At 39.6% G+C, this 20605-nt stretch overlaps 1 pseudogene; it reads right to left on the bottom strand.

Moving 5' to 3' along the window:
• Nucleotides 1-19825: 19825 nt before the first annotated feature.
• Nucleotides 19826-20605, bottom strand: part of LOC114621967 — a 2126-nt pseudogene continuing 1346 nt past the window's right edge.

The following is a 20605-nucleotide window of genomic DNA, read 5'->3' as shown; positions in this document are numbered from 1 at the left end:
GAGAACATCCATCATCAAGTCATCAGTGGTTATTTAGCACAACAGAGGAGCTGCCTTTTAGGTTTTTCTCAAAGAAAAATTAGTATAGTACTCTTCGTGTTTGGCATACTTACTCTTTAGGCACTCAAGATAAAAGAGGTGGTGAATTTAAAATGATTTAGCAGGATTTAGCAGCTACCCATGGGGCTAGGGGGAAAATAAAGTGATTAAGAAAAAACTTTTCAAAGACAACTGTGAGTTAGGTACTATGACAGCCCAGGGAGAGAGAGAGAAGTCAGTAGTAGTGTAGAAAGGAGACTCAACTGGATGTGTTAAAAAATGAGTGTCAGCTTGCTTCACAAGATGTTCTACAGTATGAGACAGTCCCTGAGAGTTGTGGACATCATAGTGTGGCCTAGTATACTGTTTCTAGAGAGAGCATAGCAAATGTGCATTTTTACTATTCACATGGAGAGACATGAAACTTCATAATACAAATATAAGTAGCTCTCAAAATTTATTTTTCCCATTATATATTAAACTAATTGCTCCCTATGTGAAAAAGAAAGTCTTGCCTTTCTTTCTTATGTGCAAGGCCCTGGGACTTGATCCCTGCACCACAAGGAGATCAAAAAGAGCTAAGGCTTTTAGACTGTTGTGGGTATCCTAGACTTTCATCTAATACAAGCTCAAAAAATTACAAACTACAACTTTTGTCTAGGGAGAGCTAGCTAGTCAGTAAGGGTGACCAATAAATCTCTCAGTGTATTTTATTCATTTTGTACGCCCTTACTACATCTCAAACAGATTGTGACACAAAAAATTCCAATAAGAATGGATAATAAGGGCTGCAAGTGAGAAGGGAGGCCTCAGTTTCTCCAGCTTATCTTGAAGCTTTGCAGGCTCCTCCGCCTTTTCAGCCTGCCAATGTCATCATAAGGTACTTTCCTCTGAAAAGCTAAGTGCTGCCAAAGAGTTGTTGGCTGAACAGATAAGGACACTAGCATGCTAGCTTGGCTCATAGTGAGCGGGACAGTGGTACTTTGCTGCCCCCGACTTCTGAGTGGCAGGGGTCCTAGTAAGACAGTGCAGAGAAGTAAACTAGAGTAGTAAGCTTGTCTCTCTGGTAGAACTTCTGTCCTAAAGCTAAGAGTAGAAGCAGGAAACATCCATCACCTGTGGCATAGAACATAGACTTGCCACAGAACTGAAGCCATCAGAAAAGACGCCTTGAGAAAATCCAGAGACTGTTAGTGTTGTGTGCTTCCTGATGACCCTACCTGGTAAGATGTCTGTCATCAGCTCTGTCAGTTTCCACTACTAACTCTGAGCCTGCAGCCCCACTTCCACTGGGTTGGGGACAGGCCTAGGATACCAGCTAGTAGCACCTGTGCACAAGGACTACATCTGAAAACAGTGAGAGAAAGCCAGAGGCTAGGTGTGGCTGACAGGAAGCCTGCCAGCCTTGTGTGTGTTGGAAGTGGGGCACATCTAAGCTGGAGATGGCTGACAGCGGCCTGTAGTTCTCTAGAGGGGAGGAAAATGGTTACATTCACAAGTTTACATCTGCAGATATCCTTAAATCAGGGAAAAGGAGGTTGCTGCATGATCTGCGTGCTATTAATCAGCAAATGCAGATCATGGGCTCAGTACAGTGAGGGTTGCCGCTTTTATCATCTTTGCCAGCCTCCTGGCCTATAATAATAGATATTATTAAGGTTTGTTTTTTCTCCATCCACTTGTGTACCAAAGATAGTAAAAAGTTTACATTCACCATTCCATCATGTAATCATGAAGGACCTACCTCTGGCTACAGGACTGACTTCGTGGATTACACCAGTGATGGATCAAATGTATCAAAACATGTTGAATGTGGGCTCAAAGGAGCGGTATGCTGTTTAATCACATGCCACTTTTGTGCTAAATCTGAGCCAGCAGGAAAAGGGCATTTCTCTAGCATTAATTCAGAAAGATGTATTTTTCTTTTATTTGAAAAGAAAGGCTTAGTTCCAGCTGTAAGGCAACATTTTCTCTTAAGGGACTACTCTGTTGCTGGGGAGTGACCTCTCCTAGACTGATGCTTTTCTCCTTGACAGCTGCATTTCCATTGACTTTTACACTCTGCTTTACTACAAAAGGCCCAGCTCAAACGAATTGACTATGATAAGGGCACGGAATTGTGGAACGTGCTCATTGCACGATAAAAATGTATCTAGAAAAACAAAAGGGGGAATGGGACCTTGGATCTCCAAGATCCCGAATATCTTTAGTCTTATTTACTCTTAATTTTTAAAATTTGGATGTGCATGGCCGAAACGCGGCTGATAGGCACGGACAATGGCCACAACCCCCACAGGAGCAGGCAAGTGGAAGGACGTCTTGACCAGACAATGGAAAGGCCCGGATCCTATTTTAATAGGATCCAGGGGAGCGGTTTGTGTTTTTCCACAGGAAGAAGACAATCCAGTTTGGCTACCAGAGCGACTAACGCGAAGACTCGTGATGACTGAAGATGACACCCTGAAGAGTTCATCTGCAGACGCTCCCAGTCCTAATTTGGATCCTCCAGATCTGGGTTCCTAGTATATGGGGAGAACAACGATGGGCTATATTATCTACTTTTCCTAAACCCATACCTGTTAGACATGATGCCATGGTGTTTACTAATAAAACCATGGGGCTGCCTTATCTTCCCTATGATAAAACGCATGCCCCCCTGGGAGAAAATCGTTCCTTGCCTGAATGGGGTTCTCTCTGTTTCCAGATTACTGAGACAAGAAACTGTATAACTCTCTCGAAGAGAACCTTGGGGTGGTTTTATGAAAAGAGAAGCTGAGTTAAATTAACAACTAAAAAGAATAATAATGAAAAGGACAATAGTTATGTCAAAGAGTTCTCACAGTCCTTTTTACAACCAGCCATTTGGATAGATAGAACATTTTTATCACCCAAACTTATTGATGGAGAATATCTTCATTAACCTGAGGTCTCTCCCTTTTGTAGTCTAGAAGATGAGAGAGTTGTTCTGCCTTGGTCTGATTGTCAATCCAGAGTAACACGATGGGCAGATACCAATGAAACTTTTTCCTTTTCACCCAATATGCTGGGAGATCTTGGAGCTGACGCGATAATGAGAAAAGGTCCTTTTCTACAGAGCATTAGTATAAATCCTTTTCACAAATGGCTACTCTGTAGAGTTAATGGCAGTTGTACCGACCTCAACCTGCTAGCCTTTCTCCAGGGTGGAGAGGCAGGAAGAACATCCTTTACAGGAGTTATTAATGAAACTATGGTGAAACAGAGCTCAGATCCGATCCCTCAGTTGACAAATCCTATTCAGTTAATTACTGGAGTTAACAAGATTATTGTAAATCAAACGGTATTTTCACCTACTCCAGTGTGTGTCTTTCCACCTTTCTTGTTTATTCTTTCAAACTCCTCATTTGAAAAATGCACTAATGATTCATGCATGATGTCTCAGTGTTGGGCGGTTGGACAAGCTAAACGTGCCATGGTTGCCAGAGTGCCACAATGGGTTCCTGTTTCTGTTGAAACACCCTCTATTCTATCATTATTCAGACAAAAAAGAGACTTTGGCATAACTGCAGCCATAATGACGGCGATATCAGTTAGTGCCATTGCGGCTACAGCTGCTGGGATTGCTATGACAACTAAAGTTCAAACAGCAGCAGCCTTAAATCAGCTGTCCGCTACAGTGACAGAGGCACTCTACGAGTGCTGAATTAAAAGGCAGATTGATGATTGTTAATCAGCACCTAGATTTGGTAAAAGAAAGATTAAACATTCTTTTTCAATTGGCACAATTGAGATGTGAAAGAAAACCAGGAACACTTTGTATTACTAGTGTTCAATATGAAAACTTTACTCGAACAGCTAATTTATCCAGACAATTGTCTCATTACCTAACAGGAGAATGGTCAAAAGGATTTGATGAACTCCTTGAGAAGTTGCGAGTAGCGGTGATGGCCATCAACTAACTCAACACGCATGGACCTGTCACTGACTGAAAGACCTTCTTCCTGGATTTCTTCAGCCTTCCCCTTCTTTAAGGAGTGGGTGGGAGTAGGCCTGTTTGGTACAACCCTGTGTTGCAGATTAGTGTTCATACTCTGGTTGGTTTACAAGCTCAGAGATCAACGAAAACGTGACAAAGCCGTGATTACCCAAGCACTTGTGGCCTTAGAACAAGGTTCATCTCCCGAAATCTGGTTATTTATGTTAAAGAAATAGCGAGCAAACAGATCCATCAGCCGCTACACCCCAAGGGCTCAGCCCATTACACTGGGTCGATGAGGAGTTTTAGCCTGACTGGTCTTGTCTGTGTAGCTCTGGTACCTGAATTTTGAGACAAACAGCCCTTGCACCCCTAGGAGATGACTCCATTGCACAGGGATGGGTGTTTGCATCTCTTTCGATTTCCCTAGCCTTTGCACCCAGAGGACTTGTTTCCATTGCACCTGGTAAGGTAGGGGAGACTGTATCAAACTATTAGTCCTTGATCGCTTATTCCCCCATGATGGAAATTGCTTGATCGGGCTTGAGTTTGAGTCATATTGGTACTGTGCCAGACGAACCAAGGGCAACTCCATCTTTTCGACTCCAGGCCAGCTGCCATTGGTCCCAACGACGGGAATAGGTTGATGCCATATGCCAGAGGTATACCACGAGCTGTGAGTTTACCCCATGACAGGCATTACAAGTGGCCACAACCTGGGTGCACATTCTTGCTGACAAGAATGCCAGGTGTGGGTACAACCCTTGTAGCCTAAGATAAGGAGCTCACCATTCTTTGGTGCTGGCTATGGAAGAACGTCAACTAGCCTAAGACACGGGAAATGGCCAGTGCCTGTGATTCTCATTTAAAACAAAAAGGGGGAGACGTTGATGTAGAGAGCCGTGGAAGGCAGAGACAGCGCTGACAATCCGATGCTCTCACAAGTTCTATAATTTATTGCCTTTGTGTAAGGGGAAAGCACAGAAAGTCACAGCCCATCCCGGGGCATATAGGATTTTATGGGCAATTAACCAACCAGATATGTACACGTCGCTCCAGGGGGTATTTAACCAGGAACCCTGAGTGATAGTCCTCCACACTTCCCAGGGCTCGGGTTCCCATTACAAGGGACATAAGTGTAGAAGGTCTCACAACTGTTTAACTGCCTTAGACGCCTTACTGGTAGAACGGTGGGCTTGATGGGCGAAATAACAGTTGGAAATTTGTTGTAACAATAAAATAAAGAAGGGGGAGATGTCGGGAGCCGCATTCGCCATTGCAAAATGGCGCCGGCTCCTTGAGGGAGCCAAGCTGAATGTGCGCATGCGCAAAGAGTAAAAATTACTATGCTAATTAAGCCTCACTCCAAGAGCACTCTAAGAGCCAATGAGAAACGAGTATGCTAATTAGGCATCATTAAGGAGCCAATGAGCATGCAGTAAGTGCTCCCAGGACTCTATATAAGCCCATGGGTTCTGGGGCTCTGGGTCCTTCGCCACTACCATCTAAGAGAGCTGTAACACCATCTAAGAGAGCTGTAACACCGTCTAAAAGAGCTGTAACAAGTAAACTGCGTGTCAGAAGAATCCTGAACTGTGGCGTGTTCTCCTTTTCGGCGAGGCGGCGCGTCACAATGGAGTGATGGAGGGGTTGATCTATGAGGAGAGGCAGAGAAGGGAAGCAAATGTAATCAAAGCATATACAATTCTCAAAGAACTAATAAAATGATAAGAAAATAAAATTAAATGGGGCTTGTCTGGGTTACTCAGAAGCCAGTGTGACAAGATCTTTATGGAACCAGAGTTCCCATGGGAAATTTTATGCAAAAGACAATTTCACTGTTTGTCAATCTCTGGAAGATTTTACTGCCTAGGCAAAATTGTAAAAACAGATTTCTGTGGAAGAATTGTCACTAACAGGTGCTTCTTGGTTATAGAGCTTATGTGCTATAGAATATATATGCTAGGTTAGATCAGCCTGCTATTGTCATAGTAGCATGGCTGTTACTAAGGCAACCAACAACCTCCCAAGTGGACTTAAGACCACTCCACATGTGAGAACAAACTTCATGCTATAAGTCATCTCATTGTGTATCACAGATATGTTTAAATTATTTCTCTCATCTTAGTTTAATTTCGGTAGATCATATGCATATAGAAATTTATTTGGTTTTTTTTGGGGGGGGTTCTTTTTAGATTTTTTTTTCAATTTGGTGGCATCTTGGTTTTTAAGACATGTTATTCTGATGGTTTTCCCTTGGTATGTATCTCGGTCCTTCTCTCTTGCAGCTTTTAATATACTTGCTTATTACCATAAATTTGCTTTTGAAAACAATGGCCGGAGAGAGGTCACATGCCCTAAGGGAATTCACTACTTGTTTTGCTAAATGGACATATGACCAAACTGCCATCAAGTAGCTTTGAGACTTCAGTAGAGAAGCTTCTTTTTGATTTGGAGACCGAGAATAAATGAATGTTGAGGGGTCAGTCCTAAATAAAATATTCACATCATTCCTCACAAGGGCCACATAATATTGTAGAGGACGGGGTAAGAAAACATATATGAGCCACAGGATGAAGATTGCTACGAAACATTGTCTTATGGCTAAGACATGACGATGTGGAAATCATGAGTATACTGCTTAAGATTATACTTTTCAAGATTTAATGGTTACCAATGGAGAGAGTGCCATGTTCTTCAGTCATGTAGCCACTTAAAAGAGGTGATCAGTTTGAAAAATAACAAGGAATGATGATATGTGAGGGATTGGATGGAGGAATGAGAGGGGGGAAATGATGTAATTATATTATAATAACTCAAAATAAAAGAAGCGTTCTTTTAACCTATTGGTATCTTTTGATGAAATCATTGTGAGGTGGTTTAAATAACAGAAATATTTTGCCTCATAACATCTTAGGCATAGAACTCCCCCAGGTGTTTCTGGGGAAGTGAGGGATGCAATCCAATATACTGTCTTTGTAAGGACGTATGAAACAAAACAAGATATGAAAACCTGAGTATGTATCACCACACCAAAAACATATCTTCAAAAAATAATAAATAAAATCCATTAAGAAAAGAAAGAAAAAGAAAATAAACAAAAAAGAAAAGAAAACTGGCATAGCGGTACACACTTGTTTGCTTAGAGTTTCATGCTGCCAGGCTGGGCTACAGGATTAGATCCTGGCTTATATGGAAGAAAGAAGCAAAGAAGAGGAGAAGGAGGGGGAAGAGAAGAACATGAAGAAGAAAAAAGAACGAGGTGGCAGAGGAGGAGACGCTGGAGGAGGAAGAGGAAGGAGGAGGAAGAGGAGGAGGAGGAAAGAAAAGGAAAAGAAAAATAAAAAATAGATTGAAACTGCAGTCTATATAACCAAACATTTGTTGTATTAAGATGGTAGTTCACCTGTTCCACATTATGGCAAAATGATAGTTATTATCAGCTTAAACGATTAAAGCAGCTTAAATAATGACAGAGAACTGATTGAAATGATTAGACTCTGTACTCTGAAAACATAATTAAACTTACAATGGTCTATGCTTCATTTGTAAACATTTTACATGCACAATAAACACAATTATAAAATTTTCATAGTAGAAGCAGGCAGCATTCACTGAGTACCAAGCTATGAACAGTGATGAAGACACCCAGACAAACAAGGAGAGAGGATGCTCAATGTGCCTAAATCTCCCTCCCTCTCTCTCCTTTCTCCTCTACCCCCATACCTTTCCTTGAGAAACTGAAGGTATATTTATAATATAAATATAATGAAAACTTCATATACTCTGTTCTTGTGTTATAATGCAGAAGTTGGTCTAAGTTAAATGCTAAATGCTTAATATCTATTTCAGGGCAAAATAGAAAAAATAAATGAATTAAATGTCATGCTCAAACGTTAAAGAAGACAGATTACATCTAAGCAGAACATATTAAAATATGCTAAAAATAAGTTAATTTTAAGAACTTGATTACTTAAAATATACAATTAAATACAAAACCCAATAGCTGGCCTAAGTAACGAAATATTATAAACATATAAAATAAAAATTATATTAAAATAAAAATTTTAGATATTAAAATAAAAATGTAAATACAGATAAAATATAAACTGAAAATATGTATGCAATTAAACTTAAAATTCTTTACAAAATACAAATTATTAAAACTATCCATAAAGCAAATTAGATTAAATTCCTGACAAAAGATGTCAAGGTCTTTACTCATAATCCCCACTTACTGTAGTTTGTGTATGATGTTTCCCTCATGAAGGTTCTTATATGGAAGACTTGGGCCCTAGTGGCTGGTCCTATTCTGGGATGCTCTGGAAACTTCAGGTGGCAGAGCTTATCTAGGAGAAGTAGGTCCCTAGGTGTGTTCCCAGGGACTATTTCTTGTTCCCAATTCTAAAAATGTCTTCCTTCAAAATTTCTGCTGTTATGATGTTATCTTTATCTTCAAATCCAAAGTAATGGAGCCAACAGGCCATGAACTGAAGTAAATTGTTCCTTCTTCATGGCTCCTGTTTGGTATTTTAACAGGGCAACAGAAGTCTCTCTGATTCACTAATAGTCTATCTCCCATTGCAGATTATGCTAATTTCCAGGAGCCTCCCACACTGAGAGTGGGTCATCCCGCCTCCGTTAAGACAAAAAAAATGTCTCTCATAGCCAGGCCCACAGGTCAGTCTAATCTAGACAATTACTTGGGGCGACTTCCTCCCCAAGTGATTCCGCCTTATGTCAATCAAAACTAACCATCCCAGGTGCCCTCCAAAGATGCTGCCAGAGCATAAGAGGGCTGCAAGTCTGAGTGAAGCATTAGAGGACATTGCAGGTCTAAGGCAGCTATGAGATTTATATTACTGTGAATTTGCCTTAATGCTCATTAACTATGGAAAAAAATTTCTTTAGGATATAATTGTAAATATTGTCCTCTTCTGAACTTTGATCCTGTTCCCTTAGAGGTTTATATATTGCCTGTGGTCAAATTTGTAACTGACTATGCTTCCTGGCTGCTTTGCAGCTAGAATTTCTAGATGAATGATGTCTAAAGTTTGGCAAATGCATCTAATTAGCATAATTTCAAACACAAGTTAATTCCTCTGTCTGTTTTTCTGGCTTCTGCTTTTACCTGGGCTTTTGTGTTTACATCTGTCTCCACTCCTTTCTGTACACGTGTGATCTTTTCTGTGAATGTGTGATCCTCTCAGGCAATAACCAAGCCCTTACTACTAGCAACTGCACCTGCACCAGTTGCTAACCTTAGTACACAGAAGCAGAGAATCAGAAAACGGTGCATCACAATTCATTTAGAAACGAGAAAGCAAATGGTTTTAAAAGTCACTGGGAAACCAGAGTAGACAATGCTTGCTTTCTGAATTTCCAAATGGAAACCTCTAGGAAAAGAAAACAATTTAAAGCACACTGAGAAATATCTGGCCCCTCACTCCCCAACTTGAATCCTTCTGTTCGAGATGTTATAATTATCAAACCAGCATTACGTTTTGTGTTGTAACCAGGGTGACCATAGAGCCAAGGTTCTTCAGGTCTAGCTGTTAAAAGAACCTCACCCTTGCATCTTTAGGTGTTTGGGAAATGTAGAGCTTAGCTACTTTAGTTTTAAATGGAGGTTTTGACTTTCAAGAACATAGAACATTGTCTAAAGCAAAGGAACCAACAGATGATGCTACTGTACTTATTATTCTGTGTCGCTGTGACCGTATGCCTGTCTTAAGATATCTATGAAAGATCGAATTTGTTTTGGTTTACGATTCAATGAATACAGTCCATACAATACAATCAGAGGCAGGGCTGTGGAAATGGTTTGGCACAATATTGGCAGAACTATGTAGTGAGTTGATGACATTGTGGTGGATGATCAGGGAGAAGATTGACTAGTCTACAAGAGTAGCCAGGATTTCACCCTGAAGAGTCTGCCCTAATAGCCTTTGTTGTCTAATGAGGCCCAACATCCCAAAGGATGTGCAGCCTCCCCAGACAGTGCCATCTTCTGGAAACCAAGTGTTTTGATTGGTGAGCCTATAAGGTGCATTGAAAAGTATAATAGCAACTTCGAGGGTTTCCTTATTGTTTAACGTATTCTACTCCACTTTGGGTTTGAAAGAATCTCTTCCCCACTCTCCCTCATCTCCTATTATGCTTACTCCAAGGTTTACATCCCCCTCCAAGCTATGAAAACAAGGATAGCTTGTAGGTAGTCCTCAAATGGACACATTTCCTCTTAACAAGAGGAGATCTAGACTCAAGGAAAAAAAATACAAACAGGCAATAACATACAGTTCAGATGCTGGGAAGTGTGCACCTACAAAGCCACAGACATATTGGTTCTAGGAGCATGGGCTCATAGGCTCCCCTGGGAGGCCCATATTTCCAATAATAGTAGTGAACTAGAGTATGATTTACCTTGCTTATCTTGTGCACACTGGGTTTTTTTTTCATACATGCTGGTGAGAAAAGCTCAATGAGCAACATTCCATGAAGCTTCCTCCATATGGTTAATCATGACCTACCTCAAGGCCAGAAAGCAGCCCATGGGCAGGGCACAGGGACTAGGGAATATCTATGCCTGCTGATGGGTAGGTAAGCCAACATGAGGTGGTACCCAGAAGCAAGTTTTCTCCACTCGATGGGGTGCCACAAACGTCTTGTGTTCTCCGGATGCTTATGATTCAGCAGAAACATCATGGTGCCTTCTATGCTGTGGTTTGTCATGGCTTCTGTGTCTGTGTGTGGATCGATCTGTCCAGGACTTCGTTTCCACCTTTTTGATCTGTTTGTGTTGGTGAACCAACTGATCACGAGATCTTCTAAAAGAGCCTGATTGGGAACATCTTTGCTCAACTGTCTTCTCTCCACTTGCTACTCCATTCTCCAATTCTTATTCTCAGTTATCTCTGCCAAGAGCTTGCTCTAACATCTGGGTAGGGTAGGCATCCCTGTGTTCAGAACCACTGTGGCTTTAACTCAGACTTATCCACAAAGATGCAGAGCATTGCACATACCTACCGTCTACATGATCCTAAAACTCTGGTGCAGTCTCCACTGTCGGGACAGCTATCCTGACTGACCTAGGTTTCTCAGGTTCTTGAGTTTATTTCAGCTGTAAGAATTTCCTCAGATTATTTCCTTGGCTGTGTTTTATCTATTTTTTAAACCAATATTTCATATGCTTTACTAAAGCCTGATTTATTCTTTAAGATATGGCACATGTTAGCTTTTATCTATGACTGATGTTAATGATCTATTTAGAGTACTGCTGTACATGTTTATTTCCCAGAACTTGAGCTTCATTTGTGTGGCTGGTATTTATAATTTTGATATAAAGAAATGTATGGCACAATGATGATATTGGTTTTATCACTTCCTCATTGAGGATTTTATGATTAATGCTCTGTTGACTTGAACATGCACAACTGCTATAGCTATGAGTGGATTTTGAACAACTGTGTGTTATCTGATCCATTACCAATACCACTTGAGTTACATACATTTGCTATATCCTTTATTATTTGCTAGAAGATTGAAAGGGGCACAAACCCTAAACTTAGATTGTTTTTTAGCTTTATTGGATATCTTGCATTTCCAAAACGCTGAATGATATATTCCCTAGGATACCAGTTACTACACTAAGTTCTCTATTATGCACCCTTTGTAGCACATTTAGCTAACAGCAGATAACTCATTTTTTAGTGCTTAATGGTGGTGTTTCTTCTGCGAATTGTATAAAACACCATCAGCATGAACCATGAATTCTCCTCCTTTCTTGTTATGCATTCCTGACTTGAGCATTGTTGCCTGGCCCTCTTTCTATTTCTCTTAGTTACTTTTATCTGTGCCTCTTATAAATATCCCATGACTGGATTTTTGCTCCTGTGTTGGTTATATATACGAATGTTAGTTTTAAATTTACCAGGAGAATAAATTACGACACTTTGCTTTATTGGTTTTCAGGTTATTTTAGTGGTTAAACTTTCTTAGTAGAAAGTCTAAACATCAGCAGCTTGAACAAAATACTAAATGATCTGACAGTGAGGGGATAACGTGTCCAATTTGCAGCTTAGTAGCTTTGCCACTCTCTTGGCTTTTCATGCTCCTGAAGGGGCAGGCGTCACAGTGATTGAACATTTTGAGATGTATAGGCTCAAACATTAAACTCTTTTTCTCCCCAGTGCATAATCTTGGGCAAGTTGTTTTTTTCTTAATTAGATTGCATTCATTTAATATGAATAAAAAGGAGACTCTTTTAACCTCCTTAGAGAATCATAGAGAATTATTTGATAATATATGTAAATCACTCCAGGCAGAATGATAACTGAAAACTGGCTGATATTCACATTTCTGAGTTATTATTTTTTTCACTTTTATTTATTTGTGGCAGCTTCTAATATAATTTTATTTCAAGAGAATATCATAAAATACTAGTTAAATCAAATGTAGCCCATTTTCTCTGTCTACTAGTCTGTGCCTTGTATTTTTATTATTCCTTTTCATAATCTCTTCAGCATGATTTCTCCCATCCTGTCTCTTTCGTAAATTGCTGAGATTATTTGAATCTTTATTTCCCTATCATGACTGTGTTTGAGTGTGATGGCTGTACAGGTGGTGAGAGGGTAGCGCTCTCTGACAGATATCTTCTTAATGTTTCTGATCTTGAAAGTTACATTAACCCCTGATCACTTTCTCTCACATAATATGCCTTATCTTGTGAATTTTTCCTTTACTTTCTATTTTCATATGTACCCCCTACAGTCATTTGTAGAAAGAAATTTGAACCATATACTTTCAGAATAACTGAGTGCCTAATTGTTGGGTTTTTTTCCCTTGCTCGTACAAGGGAGCAATGTTTTCAGTGGGTTTAGAATTCTTGTTTTATACACATTTGCATTTCTGATCCCTTTGCCTTATTCCACTGTAATGCCCTGACACTTGTTTTCTAACATACTGCATGATTAGCATATCCATATGCACTGTGTGTATCTGTGTACATTGTGTCTCTTCACAACAACAGAACAATAACTAAGGCAGAGTCTGGAATGTCTATTTTCAGCAAAGAAGGTTGGGAATCCAAAGAGCATGTGAGAAACTCTAAGGATTCAGAGAACCTCTTCAACTGAGGTTGCATAGGAGCAACAACATGCACAGATGCTATGCAACCATCAAACCCTGTTTACAAGCCATAGAAGGTTCTGAGTAGTGGCTCACTAGAGAGAAGTGCTGGGGACAGCATACAATGACAAAAACTGCCTGCAGTAGACAGAGATGGAGACATCTCAGAAGCCTGCAGCAGCTCCTTGTAATGAGGATGGTGTCTGGGACCCTGAGAAGCAGAAGACACATCCCTCCAGGGAACCTGCTATCTGAAATAAGGGACTGCCTGCAGTAGGATGGAGACATCTCAGTAGCCTGCAGAAGCTCTTTGTAAAAAACAGTTGTTCCCATTTCTCCTAACCTTAGTCCTAGACAATGCCTGTATAGATTTTATTTATACATGACTGTTTTTCACTTGGCCTTGGTATGCATAATTATTCTATTATATCTTACTTTTACTTCTTTCTCCTTCTGCTCCGGTGAATTCTGTGAAACTAGATGTTCCTCTATGTAATGATTCTTAAACAATTAAAAATTGAGGCACAGGGCACAGCACAGCACAGTCCTAATGGCCCAGGTGCATGCTGTGTGTTCTCATCTGGGAAACAATGCAATAACTGCACAATGGTAGTTCCGGATTAATGCTTGACTTGTAAAGAAAGTTTGAAGAGATTATTAGAAAATGAAATAGAGCCAACACTGGGACCCCAAGAAAGGAAAAATAAATTGAAGTTATGAAATAAGTTTTGCAACATTTAAGGGTGGTTCCTAGATAAGGAAGTATAGAATACACAAAACCTTATGCTAGTAAAACTAAGTCAAAACACTGAGACTCTTAGGAGAGTCATTGTGTGTAATACATAGAAGTAGAAAGCTAGTGGAACTATTGAGTTAAGGGTTAATTTGATTCTTTCTGGTCACTACCTGGCAGCTTTGCCCATGTCATTTATCACAGGAAAATGTAAGTAGCTGATCTCAGAGCTCTGAAGTATAATATGTTAAGAGTTAAAAGTTTAAATAATGATAAATTTGCAATTGTTATTATTTTGGCTACAGGCCTGGGAATAGGGAAGCTTGAAACTTTTGGGAACAATCGTAACTCTTAATTCTTTGTGGGATGTGGTTATTCCTTTGAATTTGATTTGGCAATGATTATACAATGTCTTTTTTTTCTACCTGCTTTTGGAATATCAATAAAAGAATGGGGCAAGAAAAAGGCGAGAGATGATAAGGGCATGTGAAGAGTGAGTGAAGAGAGAATGTGAAGAGTGAGTGAAGAGAGAATGTGAGGTGTGTATGGAGAGTGTGTGTGTGTGTGTGTGTGTGTGTGTGTGTGTGTGTGTAAGGAGAGTGCATGTGGTGTGTGTGAGGAGTATGTGAGATGTGTGTGAAGAGCGTGTGTGAGAGTGAGAGGGGAACACACAGAGGTGTGTAGGAGTGTGGGAGTTCAAGAAAAGCAAACAGGAGAAAAGCAGAGTGTGTGCAGCCTCAAGCTGCGAGCAAATGAGCGAGAGAGAAAGAAAGCAGAGAGTGAAAGAAAAGAGAGAGAAACTTTAAGCCTTGAAAAATTGCCTGTCAGCTTGTATTCAAAAAGTAGTCTGTGTATATTTAATATGCTCCTTCTAGATATCCCTACTTCCAGTTGAGAACTCTAATCCTGTGTCAAGGCTGGACCCTGACAGAGAACAAAGACAAGGGAGTATGGACAAAAAATACATAACATTAGACAATTCTTTACCTCTCAAGAAAGCACATTGTAGCTTCCTGGGCTGGGAAGCCTATTGTACTGTCTATTTCCTTCTGTCCTAAGTGTGCCAAGGTACAAAGTGCTCTTAGACACAGAAAGTGTTTCTTTCTCAGACAAGACTGTTCTCAACAGTACCTGTAGCATCGACCCTCATAAAATGCTGTTGCATTTTTGTCACACTCACTTGTAATTAGTTTTAGCTTCAGGGCAACTATCTCAAATATATGAGAGGCTTGAATCTGTGAAGTCTAAGCTTGAGATTTTTTATGATGTATACAAGCCTTTAACATTGTGAAGACTCAAGAAATCAGGAGATATTCTAATAATACCCACTAACAGCAATGGTAGTTAAGTATGGACATATAGCATCTTTCTCTAAAGTATGTATCAAGGGGAGTTAAAGCAATCTGCACTCTTAACTAATCCATCAAACGTGGGCTCAGTGCTCAACATGTAGCACATCACTTTGGAAACATGGCCACATACTCAAGTTAATAGGAAGGTTTCTATTTTCTACTCCATATCTAGTGCAAAATAAAAGGCTTACTCTATCTGGAAACTCAAAATATTTTATCATATTTGCTGCTAAGTAGAAATGGAAAACAATATGAATATGGAAAAAAGAAATTATATAGAAACATGCATTAAAAATTATATATTAGCATGTATATGGAATGTAAAAAATATGATTAAACATTCTATGAATTATAATTATGTATATTTAAATGTAAATATAAATATTACATCACTGATTTAATATTAAAAGATAATATAACTTTAGTTTCTTTAAATTGAAGACGCAAAAAATCTAGAAGAAAGTATTTTTATACTTTATTTTGTTAAATTACTGAAACAATTTTTTTGCATGAAAGGAGAATTAAGTTTGAATGTTCATACTTCCTTAGACACTAGTATCTTTATTTTTGAGCTGGCTGAAGCATAATGTCCAGCATTCTTCCTTAAAGATTATCCTATTCCAGATAGAAAATGCAAGCAAAAAATATTTGCCTTGGGAAAAGAGAAAAGGAGTATTCCCTATTTTCTGGGGTATTCCCAAAGCTAGGCACAGGCCACATGCCTTCTTGGTTGGCAGTGATAATCACAACTCTTTTTTTAATTATTTTTTATTTCATATTTTATTTATTTACATTTCAGATGCTATTCCCCTTCTACATTCCACTCAACCATTAATCCCCTATCCCATCCCTCCTCCTCCTCTTTTTTTGCCTTTATATTGTTTAAATTGCATGCAAGTGTTAAGGTCAGTTCTAGGTTGAGAAACTAGTAATAAAATAGATGCAAATAGTCCAGGAATGAGGAAGGCAATAAACCCAGATAATTAAAGAACATGCATGACAATAAACAGAGTCCCATGATTACTCCTGTGATCAGTATTTCTAAGGGCTTGATCAAAGCTTGATCCTTGATTCTAAGGATGATCAAAATATCTGAGCCTACTTCCCTGTCCTAGCCCAAAGTCATTTTCATGCCTGAAGCTTACTTCTTTGTTCTAGCTTAAGATTTAGATTTCTGCCAATAATTAATTCTTTGTTCTAGCCTAAGATTTAGATTCCTGCCTGAAATTTCTTCTTTGTTCCAGCTCAATATCAGATTCCTGCCTGCAGTTCACTTCCTTGTCCTTGACCAATGACAGATACCTGCCAGGTAGCCCCAAAAGCTCTCCACATCTCCCCTTTTTTATTTCATAAACCAGACTGAACCTGTCTTAGGTTGTTCTAACAAGAAAGCCTTCCTTACCTGTGATGGAATATGCATTATCATGAGCAATGCACATCTGTCTTAGGTTGGTAAGGTTCTGTGCAGAATATTACCTCTCCTTGGCTTGCCAGCCTGTTAAATTAATAACTCTTGTCTGGGGGTCCATTTTCAGTTTCAAGTCATGTACTTTGGCTGCCAGCCTGTTGATGTAGTTAGAAGCAAGCTTTAACATGATGGGCAGGAATAAAAGTATTCCCAGTACAAGAAGGGCTATAATGATCAAGCTATATATGCCATTCCTGAGGTATGACTAAAATGGAAATACTGACCTCAGGCCATAGATAACGTTATCAGCAATATCTGCAGCATCAAAGCTCAACAGAGCAGCATTCTTAAAATTTATAAGGTCACTATGTAAAGTTAACACACCCAGAGAGGTGTTAGGATTATGTCAAATATCCTACAGGTGTCTTTAATTTTTTTCTAATTATAATGACAATCACTGTAAATTTTAGAAGTAACACTACTCCAATGATATTTTTCATGACACTTGGGATGGCTCCTAAGTCTTGAACCCTGAAATTCCTTCAGATAATTTTAATAGGTTATAGAGCATCAATCCATTTTTCCAGATACCTATAAAAATCCTTTTGTATACCCAATACATTAGTAACTTTTTTTTTTTGCTAGATGGTTAACAATACTTGTCTTAACTCCTTGTGTCAATGCTATTGCAGAAGCAGTGGTACTAGCAATTAATGAAATTAAAGCTGTTATACAAGCAATTATCAAGCCCATACCCTCTTGCTTCTGCTCAAAGCCTAATTCACTTCTTCCAGCACTTTCAAGCTTTTTTCAGAGAATCAAGTTTTTCTAATACTCAGGGCAGTAAGACAAAAGCTGGTTGATAGACCCCCATAACAGACATGCCCAGTTTCAGCACAGTAACACAATTGGAAGTTATACATTCAATGTAACTTACAATAAATACTGCAGAAGACAATCAATTTTAGCTTGACAATTAAAACAGCCTTAAAACATGCAGTAACCCTTGTTTGAAATCCAGATCCTGTCCCAACTTTATCTCTTGCTATCATAACATCAGCTAACTTCCAAATATATTTCTGAAAATGTCCGGATCCAGCCTTCCAAAAGTAGACTGTTATTTCCAATATGAGATTGATTTCTAGACCAGTACATGATTGAGTCCTAATAGCCAATAACCATTAAGAAAACTACAAGAGACATTATAATTTCTCTTTTTGTTACTCTGTCCCACAAGGTCTAAAATCTTGAGGCAAGGCAACTTGTCCCAACTGGGATATAGGCAAGCAAAGGTGGGTCATATGTCCAATACAGCTCCCCAATCACCCTTGTCAGGGTACTCAGCAAGCTCACAGGTCAGCATCATTCTTTGTCTCAGCAACAGTATGTCTCACCAATCTTTTTAAAGTTCCATGGACCTCTTCCACTATACCTTGTCCTTAAGGATTATACAGAATCCCCATAATAAATTGTTGACAAAAAGTCTCGACTGCTCAACTACAATTGCCAGATCCATTATCTGTTTTTTTTATTGGACATTTTGTTTATTTACATTTCAAAGTTATCCCCTCTCCCATTCCCCCCAAAACCCCTTATCCTATCCCCCCTCCTCCTACTTCGATGAGGGTGTGACCCCACCCACCCACCCATTCCGACCTCCCTGCTCTCGAATTCCCCAACACTAGGACATCCAAACTTTCAGGGACCAGACCCTCCTCTTTCTCTGATGCCTGACAAGGTCATCCTCAACTACCTATACAGGTAGAGCCATGAATCCCTCCCTTTGTGTTCCCAAACTGGAGGTTTAGACCCTGGGAGTTCTGGTTGAGTATTTTGATACTCCTTCTAAGAAGAACCAAAGCACCCATGCTTTGTTCTTTCTTCTTCTTCATGAGCTTCATGCGGTCTATGCATTGTATCTTAGGTATTGTGAGCTTTTGGGCCAATATCCACTTATCAGTGAGTGGACATCATGTGTGTTCTTTTGTGATTGGGTTACCTCACTCAGGATATTTTCCAGTTCCATCCATTTGCCTAAGAATTTCATGAACTCGTTTTGTTTTTGTTTGTTTGTTTGTTTTGCCTCTAAACAGAATTCTTTTATTTTGTCCAAAACAGCACAGCATTGACATCCTAAACAATACATAAACCTATATATAAAATATAGAATATCTTCAATATTTTTATTTTATATGGCAGCACAATAGTATATGCAAGTGAAAGTGCTGTTGGTGGGATATAAGGACACTTCTCTGAGCAATGTCCTAGTTAGCCAGGTGTCAGCATTCAATGACCAGGAAGAAAAACGGTCTGAAGAGAATTCTTGAAAAGCTGGGTATACGTACCTCGTTCTGCACCCTGTCGTTCCATGCAGAGCCTGACTCTTCTCAATCACATCTCTTAGCCTTTGGAGTGGTACTATAAAGGTACAGGAAATGCCTGCCTGATACTAATTTTTCACCATAAAAATTCAAAATGGTTTAAAAAAAGAATATACTGGATTTCAGAAGTTATTTACCTTCATCTGAAAAAAAATTACCATAAATACTTCCAAATCTACAGGCTTTATAACACCCTGCATCTAGGAGCAAATATTTACTTAGGCATTGTCAAATGGTTTAGTAACTTCTCATTAGCCCTCTTTCTCAGGAAGGTCAAAAACAACCTGATTTTTTTTGTATCTGCTGCTGCCTTCTTTTAACAATGGGAGGAAAAACTGCCATGTTCTAAGTCAGCTGGCTTTTCCTTAAGTCTCAAAGTGTATGTTCTGTTTCAATGTTACCTTATTGTATACATACAGAAGTAATCTCTCAGCTATGAAAAAAAAACAAAGCAAAACAAAGAACCCTCCAGTTTCAGAGCTTACAAAGGGAACCCTACTTTTAAAAAAAAATTAAATTTAATTTAAACATGTGAGACCAAGCACAGGCACTTTCCAAAAAACCAAAACCCAGGCCAATCACAGAATTACTCAATAGTTATAGAAGACAGCTCTGCCTTGAGGGGTGTCATCTCTGGAAGCCTCAGCATGAGCACTGGTCTTTGGCTGCTCTTGCAGTTCCTCCTTCTTTTCTGCAAGCCCACCAAGAGACCCCAGGGGAAAAGTGCTTTCACAATTCTGGGTTGAAGAGACGTGTGAAATCACAGGCATTTGAACAGAAGAGTTGTTTTCAAAAATATGTTCTCCGAGATCATACTGAACAAGGGTGTCTTCTTGCTCCTGGTTTAAGTAGTCCAGTACTAAGAAATCACTGCTCTGGAAGTAGTTTGCTAGCTCTGATGCTTCATGGTTCAGACTCTTCAGAGTTGGTGAATATGGTGCCACATGTTTTGCACTCGTAAATCTGAGGCTTGCGGATAATGTGCCGGGAAACCCTCATATGGTATTTCTACTTCCCGAAGGAAGTGAAAGTGGCACTACATATCTGGCACCGGAAACAGTGTTTACCTTCATGCTTTAGGCGATGCATCTTTAGCGAGTAAGCCCTGGTAAACTTTTTTCCACAGCAGTCACACTGAAATGGTTTAATTCCTGAGTGGATAAGCATGTGATGTTTTAGATTATGAATACGGGTGAAGCGAACCCCACAGGTTGGACATTGAAAAGGTCTTTCTGGACCATTTGGACTTGGTCGTTCTGTACTGCTGGTAGAAGGAGCAATGTAGAGTTGATAGGGATACTGAACATCTTCCAATCTCTCATCTGCATGAGCATTGGTGGTAGAAGTGCTCTGAAGTATAGGCAGTCCTTCAGTGACTCCTTCATCTACTGAACCTATAGAGGAAGACGGTGGACTAAACAGAAGATCCTCTTGAACTGGTTCACTTCAAGGCACCATCCGCTGATCACTTAGTGAACTCTGAGATGCACTAACAGGCTGGGACATGCGGGGCGCCGCCTCACTGAAAAGGAGAACGCCACGCTTCAGGATTCTTCTGGCAGCATTTTTATTACAGCTCTTTTAGTGTTACAGCTCTCTTAGATGGTAGTG

Source organism: Grammomys surdaster, unplaced genomic scaffold, assembly GCF_004785775.1.
Source record: "Grammomys surdaster isolate TR1022 unplaced genomic scaffold, NIH_TR_1.0 185, whole genome shotgun sequence".
Lineage (NCBI taxonomy): Eukaryota > Metazoa > Chordata > Mammalia > Rodentia > Muridae > Grammomys > Grammomys surdaster.
This window is presented reverse-complemented; position numbering and strand designations above follow the sequence as displayed.